This window comes from Leptonotus elevatus, chromosome 18 (genome assembly GCF_054856555.1).
Source record: "Leptonotus elevatus isolate MCC_2025b chromosome 18, RoL_Lele_1.0, whole genome shotgun sequence".
NCBI classification, from domain to species: domain Eukaryota; kingdom Metazoa; phylum Chordata; class Actinopteri; order Syngnathiformes; family Syngnathidae; genus Leptonotus; species Leptonotus elevatus.
Genome location: NC_141256.1, coordinates 4718167 through 4729191, shown reverse-complemented (window position 1 = coordinate 4729191; position 11025 = coordinate 4718167). Strand labels below are relative to the sequence as shown.

The 11025-nt window shown below is 37.6% G+C and overlaps 1 long non-coding RNA gene and 1 pseudogene across 1 annotated transcript; one reads left to right on the top strand and one right to left on the bottom strand.

The window, feature by feature from the left end:
* Nucleotides 1-1489: 1489 nt before the first annotated feature.
* On the bottom strand, nucleotides 1490-4050 carry LOC147158336 (uncharacterized; annotated as a pseudogene).
* On the top strand, nucleotides 3958-10470 carry LOC147158335 (uncharacterized). Its single transcript, XR_015091013.1, has 5 exons — nucleotides 3958-4109; nucleotides 4204-4340; nucleotides 5862-5904; nucleotides 8433-8445; nucleotides 8543-10470. It is a non-coding gene; the product is annotated as an uncharacterized LOC147158335 (long non-coding RNA).
* Nucleotides 10471-11025: the final 555 nt, after the last annotated feature.

Sequence of the window (11025 nt, the reverse complement as noted above, 5' to 3'; positions counted from 1 at the left end):
AAAGTGTATTCTTCTCTTTCGTGAGTTTGTGGCGCTCCCTGGTGGCCACATTGCGCTTAGTATTTTCCCATTTTGCCTAATGGGTGAGCAAGGTCTCAAACTCAATACTGAAATGTCAACGTGTAATACTGTTTTGACACTTTGTTAGTAAACTGTCTCAATCTCAGTCAGATTTGCGAACATCATAACCCACATGAATGGAGGATCTATTGCATGCATTGTTGACCTATTCTATCTTTATCTTGGCACACCTAAAACATACAAGGGTGTGTCTTTACCAAGAAGAGGCTCATTATCCTAACGTGCTGAAGATTCTTGTTAGGAGAGAACATACTTCACTAAAGGAATGTGCACATTAATGATGTACAGTAAGTACAGTATTCTTTGGTTGTTTTGATTGGAACACGAAAAAAAGTTTTTTTTAATTTTATATTTCACTGGTTTTGAGGTCCTTTGAGCCAACCAATATCATATCACTTTAAGTCACTGAATTATTTAGTTTTTTTTTTTTTTTTTAATGAAGGTTTTGCCAACTTTTCATTACTGAAGCAAAGTCAGTGTAGCTGCAACTTCATCGGTCAAGGAAACCGATTTGGTAATTTGATTGATGGTTACATTCCAGACCACCCCTGCAATTAAATCACCAAAGTAGCGACTGAGTATCTATTCTTATTCAATATATATATTTTAAAAGCATCATGCATATACTCTAATTCTAACATACAGACTAGAACTGTACGTACATGTGAGGTGCAGACTTCTACAGAGCAGTATTATCTATGATGTTGAATGTGTGTGCCTTTCGAAGGCTTGTTGAGTGACATGGAAGTGAGTGAATGAGAATGTGGTTCCTAACAATAATTTTCTATGCAGCCCCACTAATCTAAACACGATCTCCTGATTAATATTGTGTTTGTGGAATATGAGTTATCCAGCAAAATTCACTCGTTTTTACCCATCTCAGTGGGCAGCCATTTTGCCACTTGCTGTCGACTGAAAATGACATCACAGTTGCTGAGTAACGACCAAACATGGCTCACCTGTTTTCTGAAGCTGAGCTGTAATTGATTGCTACCTGATGCTGCATTCGAGGAAGGTAGTAATAAGTCGTACTTCTCCGACTTCATAGCAGGAAGTATGCACGGGAATGCCTCTTTGAACTCGGAAATCCGAGTTGCGAAGTTGAAAAAAAAAAGGACTCCAATTTCACCGACCGGTAGTGATGGTAAACTGAAGCATCATGAAGCAATGAGGCCTTCCATCCAACTGGTTCGCTCCTGGGCCGAAGCATCATGAGGCTTCATTTGTTCTATTGCGCCTTCATGTGGAAAATAAATGTCATGACAGACAGTGATTAAAATGATACCATGGATTTGATGGGGTCAAAAGGGCAGGGAGTTGTGATGTGAATGAATGTGCGTGTGGTAATTGAAAGAATGATTGCTTTATTTTAGACATTGACATATAAACAAGAAACAAGACACACCTTTCATTCATTTTTATTGAGGAAAACTAGCATTTCCAAAGTTTTGGGATTTAAACGGTTTATTATTTTAGATAGGATTTCTCCTGCTTTTGAAAATAGTCTTTCGCAAGGGACGGACGGATGAGGCCGGGGTACAGAGAAAGGTTATTGCTAGTTTGTAGAGGTTTGGGTAGACATGTTTGTGCAGCTCCCAGTAGTCCAGGGGGTTTGACATCCTGCTTATGTTGGTGGACCTCCACAGTCGCATCTGCGGTCTCACTCTGGGCCCTCCTCTGCATGACTGTGTGGTCCACTCGCCGCCACAGTTTGTCACCTAAGACACAACAAACAGCCAACAGGCAGTTCTGGCTGCCCATCGGTGGGAGCAAAAGAATGCCTTATCCCACAATAATGCACTGCTGCTCATTTCCTATTGCTTAATTAACACCATTAGAATGTATCGAATATTACCTTGCTCCACAGGCTGGGAAGCTTCTGATGTGTCCGGTTGTGTTGATGAAGATGATGGGTTGGAGGAGGAGGAGGAGGAGGAGGAGGAGGAGGAGGAAGATGCCCTGTGCCAGATCACTGTCGCACATTCAGCTGTGAGCCTCCTCTCAGCCTCTTGTGCTTTATTGGGGCTAAAGGGTGTTCTCTTGGTAAGTTCTTTAGAACAAAGTTTACACTTCACCTTTTGAAATATCAGCAAGTAGAAGAAAGACATTAAAACGAGGTTGTCACAATAATTTACAATATATATTCACACTGGTTATTATAATTTGTACCTTTTTAGGATAGATCTGCTCAAAATGATCCCAGACAGGGGATGTTCTCTTCTTTTTCGTTGCGGGTGCGTCCATTGCAAAACGAATCCGATTGAATTGAGGTTTGAAGATGCGAGTTGGGTGTGTCAGTGTCACCTGTGAGCTCATTGTCGTCTCGGTGCGCCATTTTATTTCGAATCACCCGCGAAACTATGTGTTGGCGATGACGTAGGAAGCCCGTCTGGCGAGGCTTCGGACGTAGCAACGCGCGTTCCGAGGCTTCGGGCGTGGCCACAAGCGTAATCAACACATGCCTCGATGCGCGCTTTGCAGATTTGTTTCCGGTTTACTCGGCACACGCATCGGCGCCTCGGCACAGTAGGGCACATCACTACCGACCGACGTCAGTCAACAATGGCGAACCCCGTAGAGACAAAGACTGTGAATGGCAAAACATAATTTACATGATTGTAAACATATTTATACAATTATTTATTAGAATTTAGTTATTCTAAAAAAAAATAAGTAACTATACTTAGCCCAATATGATTTTGACTAACTGTTAACTAGAACAACAAATAATTTATCTGAATCAGCCATCGTTGTTTACATTCACTTCAAACGCTCTGAGGTCTGAACTGGGAGATTCCAAGTGGGATATGTCCGACCTTCTACCTTCCTTAAATGTAGCATGAACCCTGAGCAGCTGTGATGTCATTTTCAGTTGATGGCAAAATGGCTGCCCCCTGAAATGGATAAAAACGGGGAATGTTGCTGCTTAACTCATATTCCACAAATGCAATAATAATCTGAATGTTGTGTATAATGTGGACACTGGACACATGTTATTGTTCAGGAAAAAATGGGTTGACTTCTCCTTTAGCTGGCTTAAGAGTTAGCCACTAGTGATGGTGTCAGGTAAGAATGTGCTTTTATTTACTGTAATTTTGTCACGTTTTTTTCCCTAATATTTGACAATTCCGAACATCCGGTCATCACAAATAAAATTACAACGATCCAAAGTCTAATGCTTTTCAATGAGCGGAGAGATTTCTTTCACCGAAGTGACCGCCATTTTGACTTGTGACGTCATATCTGTACCAGCGGCTGTTTCATCTTATCCTAACAAAAAAAAAATTCTATCCTAACTAACTGTTATGAATTTGTTGTAACCATCAGTGGTGAGATATATTTAATTAGCTGTGCAATGTTCACTTCACCGTAGACATTAGAGCCGAGTATGGTAATAACCAACGAGAGCCAGCAGATGTCGCTCCACCTACAAGATATCAATGACCTCATAAAAGTTACAATCAACCAAATGTATTTTGGTTTTGCCTTTGCGGAGGTCTGCGCTCTACTGTGTGCTGTTCCAGTTTATGAATGCAGAGTTTTTAGGTCAACATTGCTGCACAGCTCAAGAATACGTACAAATATTATGATATAGCTGAGAGTTGAGAGTGATAATTATGCTGCCTGCAATCAACCAACAAGTTCCTGTGTTATTGTGAACTTGATTGGAATTCTGTGTGGAATAAACGTGAGCTACTTATAATACAGCACATAAACAGCTTATATTTAATGATATGAATGGCACAAGTTTCCACACTTTAAATACCTGTGTGTGACGAGTGCTTGGAATGCGCATGCTGCAGGCAGGTATGTTGCAGGTGCAGAGGTGTTGCTCTTGGGTTGAGCATGAGCACAATGGGCTGGTTATCAGCTCGTGTCGTGTGAGCACCTCCTTCAAGACAGGCAGGACACCAATGAAAAGATATCCGTCCTTCAAGTACCTGCCTGCCACGGCGTATACTGTGTCATAAGTTTAACGACTGGCGGCAGTTGGTGACACACAGCAGTGAGTCAAGCAGCGCACACTGGTAAGTAATATTGTACATGTGATGCTTAATTCATGCGACATGTCAATTGTCATGTCAGTTGGTGATAGATGATTTCTGTTTGACTCCATCACAGAGCACCTCCACAATGGCTCCGATTGCAACGTTCGACATGTTGTCTTCTTTTTCGTCCGCTGAGGTGGGCATCATCTCCCTCATTATCTTCCTCATCGTCAGCATTAGTCTGGTCGCCCTCTGCAATGTCTGTCAGAAGTAAGTCCAATCATCAGTGGTGATCCCCTCAAACACCGCCGCATGTTGGAAGGCTGTATGAATAATCTTAACCAACAAATAGAAACTATATGTCATCTGATTCTTTTTTTTTTTCAATTCTAAAATGTGAGGCCTGCAATTCAACTTCCAACAACACAAAACTGAGACTTGTCAGACTTGATAGGTGAATTTTGTGGAAAGGTGTTGCCTGTTCATAAAGGAGGAAGAAGGTATGATTAGGGGTTTAAAAAGCTGTATTAAATGTGTCAAATGACACAACTTCGACAACTGTATCCACATATTTTGAAACACACCTATCTATGCATCAATGTGTTTCCACACCCACCGCTGCCAAACATACCAGTGGCAGAAGCCCGGTCGGACTCAGGCGATGAAAATGCGCTCTTATCTACTGCTTAGTGCATTCCTGGAGTTGTTTGTCACACAAAAGAATGAAACTGCAATTGTCCGGTAGTGATAGATGGGAATAATTTCAGTTGTTATATAATGCATTAGGGAAAATGACTGTGAGGTAACAGATTGGATTTGTTCACCACTAACGAAGAGTCATTATGATAAATTACGTTTTTATTTTATTTTATTTTATTTCTAAATGATTAATATAATTATTGTTATTTTTGTTATTTTTATTTATTTATTTTACAAACTTTTGCAAAATAAGTTTGCTATTCATGCAGTGGCTAAAAGTATTTTTGGGTGATCTCATATACATTTAAAGGGGAAGTCAACTCCCCCCAAAATTCTTGACAATAATATGTTCTATGCAGCCCCACTCGTCTAAATACGGTATTCTGGTTATTATTGCGTTAGTGGAATATGAGTTAAGCAGCAAAATCCAGCAGTTTTTATCAATATCCGAAGAATGCCATTTTTCCACTTGCCGTCGAGTGAAAATGACATCACAATTGCTCAGGTCTCAGGGACAACCAATCCCAGCTCAGCTTCAGAAAACAGGTGAACTGTGATTGGTAATTGCCTGAGCAACTGTGATGTCATCTGCAGTCGACAGCAAGTGGCATAATGGCCGCCCCCTGAGATGGATAAAAACGGCTGGATTTTACTTCGTAACTCATATTCCATAAATGTAATATTTATCAGAATGTCATGTTTAGACTAGTGTGGTCACATATAACATATTATTGTCAAGAAACGTTTATGGTTGACTTCCCTTTTAAGCCTAATAAAAATGAGAGCACCAGAAAATGACTATATTGCTGTACCTTGTATCATATTTTCTTACCTTTATGAACATTTGTTAATCCTTCATCATCATTTATAATAATGATAAAAGTGTTTTAAATTAAGACGTTTCTGTTTTGTTCCATTTTGGAATGACAAAATGATCCCTGTTGCCTATTTGAACAGCAGTATTCATCAGAATGAGCCGCTTTAATGTAAATAAAGGACTGTATGCACCTTTGTCCCCGGACACACACGCACGGACATAAAGCTGTCACACCCACGGAACAAGTCTTAACTTTAGTTTGTTGCCATCCTCAGGGGCTCCGGCACCGCGTACGATGTGAACAGAGGAGCCACAGCGGTATGAACTGACTCGTTCTTCCTCTCACGTGTCACTCTGAATTCCATTCATGATGTTGTGCCGTTTAAAAGAGCAACTTGTCACTCTGGAATCGCAACTGGTCTAGTTTGATCGGCATGGGCGTGAAATTTTGTACGAGAAAGCAGGATTAGTAAGTCTTAATTTGAATTACATTGGTAGAAATTTAAAGATAATACAAAGTAGATGAATTGTCGGAGACATCCTAAAATGTTACCCGGCATAATGTATTCATCATTTAAACACACATAAAATACAGTGGTGGCATTGAGATATGAGAGAAAATTCTGATTCTTTGTAAATTAAGTATTTATTGGTCCCTTTGAAAAAAAAAAATTTTTTTTTTTTGAAAATCAACTTTCACGTGTGACTCTTTATTTGTGTCATATTTGATACATCCGGTCACAATTCTTTAAATTCATACATTTATAACTGTCAAAAATATAATAATAAACAGATATATCAAACATTTTACTATTTCCCAAAATAAAAAAGAACATTTCCCACTATTAGTAAGTATAGATGTCTTAATTGAGGTGATCATGCAAGGTCGCTGGAAAAGCCATCAGCTGGGTGATACTGCCCTCTAATGGATTATCCGTGGAATGCATGTGTCAAATCATATACGTCGGGGTTTTAATGGGGGGAAATTATACTCATGAAATGGGGGGCTCAAGATGTCTTGTATTTAATATGATACGTTTGGCTTTATGGGGTTCATTTGTTCAGTGAATAGTACTCCTAATGCAAAATTTGTATCTCAAATCATCTTTCACCATTGAAAAAAATGGAAATGCTGTCAATCTGTTCCATGTTTTGGGCCTTTCCCATTATTTGTCTACATGAAGCTGGCAGCCTTTAAAGCAAAGTTATGTGATTGCTCATATCTGAATGGACCACTGTATGTGAAAACCTCTGCCTAGCCTTGAAACATTTGTCACCACCTAATGAGGTAAAAGAGGTGAACAATCAAATCATTATTCAAGAGATTGAAATGGAATGGGATCCTTTCATATGTACCGTATGTTACTAAATATTCTCAAAGGTTGATATTCCACATTCAGACCCCGTATATAGCAAATGTTAGTTGCACTGTCCATCTGGCTCTTTCTCCTTCGGAGTTTATGAATAGGAATAATAATCATTGTGCATATCCATCCATTCATACTTGTCTAAAATGCCTTTGAAGAATTTGTACCCATCTTAAGAAAATAAGGTTAATATGTTACTGGAACCATTTAATACTGTAGATGGCAGCAATTTACAATTAACTGTGAAATACTGTACAAAAATATGGAAGTGATTGAAACACATAATATGCATAGGAAACAAATCATAAATTTTGAAATTGCCGACAAATCACAACATTTACGAGAGCAACTAAATTTCCCTTTAACTTCCTGCTTGTGCCAAAAGTTTTGCTTTGTCATTTTCCATGCTTTGCCAGGCATCACCCAATACACTCATAGTCATTGGTACCCAGTCAGGTTTAGGTGGCTTTCTTCAAAATGCAGTCAAAATTGTGTAACTTGTTTAAGCAGCACTGATAATAGTAAACAGGTGCAAACAGGAAATACTTCAGGCCCAGGCTACACACAATTTCTGCTCAGTGTTGCATGCAAAGCAAGTTTCCATGTTGAAAAGAAAAGGAAAAAAAAGAACACACATGGCTACATTTATTGTTTCTGATTAGTTTTAGAAAGGGCATCTGATAGACGTCACTCTGATATGCATTCCATTTGAACTAGTGTGTGTGTTAGATCAGATCACTACCAGACAAGCCAGTTAGTTTCAAATAGGAGTTTGGTTCAAAAAGAAGCGTTGACAGAAATTGTTTTGAAGGTAAGGGAGGGTGAACCAGTAAAGCGGAACAAGCTGGAATTGGAACAACTTTTCAACACACGCTAGCAAAGTAGTAATACTTTGGCAGAAAATATTTTCAGGAGCCACCATTGTTTACCAGCTTAAATCCAAACCAGTAGTAGTCCACACCTGTCCCAAAGGGAACACTCGTTACCATGACTGGGCAAATCATATTCCAAAGGGGCCATGTGAGAACCTGGAAAGCTAATCAAGGGTCAGGCCTACATGCTAGCTAGCAGCAAACCTCACGTAATTGTGTCCCATATTCATTTATTTAAATTGTTTTGATTTAATAAGTTGCTACTTGTATATGTTGGTGTAATTAGGAAATCAAACTATACATAGCAACAATTTAAACAGTCATTAAAATGATATATCTACACATACTAGCATTTTAAATGACATAATGGTTACGAGTATATTGTGATCATCAATACAATACCATGACAGAAGTTTGAATTCTGACCTTTTGTTAAACTTTTGAGCCGTATTTGTCAATAGGTAGATTTTGGTCTTAAGCCAGATGACTTTGACATTTAAGGTTCAACTATTTGAAAATAGACAAACAGAGCTGACACTAGTTAGGACAAGGTGGGTCTCACACAATACTTTCATTGTGCATTTATTGATCTTTATCTTTTTGACAGGTTGATCTCACAGGTAAGTTATCGCATGAAATCCAACTTTTTCTCCACCATCAGGTAAACTATGTTTTTTTGTTTTTTTAACTTGATTACATTATCTTGCCAATTTACAGACTCAAACTATACTTCGTGGAGGGACCATAAAAACATGCCTAAAAGTACTCTGGAAAGATCAGCCAACGCTCAATAAGCCCATGTTTACAATGCTCCTTTACACTAACCCCTAATGTTGTTTGAAGTGGACATGAAATCAATCACTGCCATTGACGGCTATAGACGTCAAAATTTCATTTGAACAATTTCTACTAGTTTAACTTTTTTCTTCTTCACTTTTGTTAACAAGAGTATGAAAACCTAGAAAAAAATGATTGTACATTTAGAACAGATAAAATGTGTGATTAATCGTGAGTTAACTAGTGAAGTCATGCAATTACTTATGATTAAACATTTTAATCGCCCCTAATTTTTAATAATCTTTTCCTTAATTTTTTTTAATAATTTATATTTTATTTTTAATATTTTTTCTTAAAAAAAAGTTTTTTCATATGACTTCTCTAGTTAACTCACGATTAAATTGTATATATGTTTTAAATGTACAATAAAAAAAATTCTAGGTTTCCATACTCTTAACAAAAGTAGAAAAAAATGTAAAACCAATAGAATTGTTCAAATTAATTTTTGACGTCTATACCGTCAATGGCCGTGAATGAGTTAATGAGGACAAATTAACACTGGACATTCCTTTACCAAAATATTTTTATTTTAAATCCAGTTTTCCAGTGTTGGCTATGTCTCATAAGGACATGAAGAGGGAGGTATGTTACGGGGCAGCTTCAGCTTTCTGCACTGACTTCATACACCATTTCAGGCCTTTCACTTAATAGCAGAAAACACTTTCAAATCTAATGTCATGTCAAATAATCAAATAATATGTTGCATCAAAACACATTATTGACAGACTTAGATCGTCAAACTGCAGTAAAACGAGCCATAACGTGGCCCAAAGTAGTTAAAAATCCATGTTGTTTTTGTCTATTCAGCTAACAAAACCAAGCTCATGTTGAAAGAACACTAATGGATTTGTGCCACATTGGGAATTGGGAAAATTAAAAAAACATTACAAAAAGAGCAGATATTAGTGATGAGTGTGGTGACTTAATGTCTTCTTTTTTTTTTTATCAGTTTGACGAAGAGGAAGTTGTTATGAGGCAGTAAAGACGTTAAATCATTAAGTCATCTACCTGCTTGCTCTTGAGGGTGAAACGGTGACCAAACAGACAATCAAAATATTTTTGAAAAGAGTTAGTAGTGGTTAAATGTCTGCGTACACTCTCAGGAAACCACAAAGATTAATTCATGGCCATGTAAACTTTTGTTGTTGTTGTTATTGTTTTGCTTCCTTTTTTGGGGTGGAAAAACATCAGCCAATAGCCATGCAATAATTCAGTGTTTTTTTCCCACAATGTTGAATGAGATTTTAAGGTGCATACTGCAGAGCTTTATCTCTCTGAATTTCTTTGTTTCTTTCTCTTTCTTTCTTTCTTTCTTTCTTTCTTTCTTTCTTTCTTTAAATATCACAGTTCATTTAAGAATGAATTCCAGTCTGCATAAGCACAAATAAGATAAGATTGGCAAAATGAATGCAGATGCTGTGATTCATCTATGTTAAGTATATATGCTATTGATTTTGAAACAATTACCTGTGTTGTGAGGAAACAAATCATCAACCATTTGTAAAGTGAAGCCTCAAATTCGATGAAAAAATAATACTTGTGCTATAGGGGATTTGGTCTAACATTTAATTTAAAAAAATACAGTAAATCCGTTTGTTTTTTTTGTTCTAATGTGAGTGTTTGTTATTGCTCTGCTAACCATAAAATAATTTGTTTTTGGATATGTTATTCATGTGTTCAATTGTCTTTGGAGGGGTAGTTTAACCATTGGTTTAAATTTGCTTTATTTTAAAAGGATACAGTTTGCAATTGTATTCTTTTGTTATCATTTATCTAATATTATAATAAATTCTACTTTGATATTCTTATGTGTCTCTTGGTGAAGTTATATTGTGTTTATTTGTATGTACTGTATGTCTTTCCAGAATCTGAGAAGACAAACAATCTAGAACAAGTAGTGGATGGCCTCATTTTAATTGTAAAAAACAAAAAAACTTGGGAGTGAATTCAAAGTGAGGGTGGGGTTGTTATTCTTGCAATGCCAGTTTTCATACCATGTGTGGTAGACATACTACTGTGCTCTAGTGTCGAAATACAACACACCCAAGTAAGTGACAATCCTGAGGCCATCGCTATGCGTTTGAACAATGCTGACTCATGCAGTGCTGGGTTTGGCCGTTAGGGGGCAGCAGAAACAAGCATGACAAATAGTCTGCACTCCATCATGGCCAAAAAGGAATTGAATAGAACGACATTTTGTAGAAATGTTCATTTTTAAAAGGTATTCATTTTGTGAAATTGGCTTCTGATTGTTTTTACACAAAGTGGTTGTCACTTGGGTGCTTGAAAATGTTTTATGAGATGGCTATTTCCAAAAACGCGTCTGTCTAAACCACCTAGCTAGGCTGGGGAGGCAGAGCTGC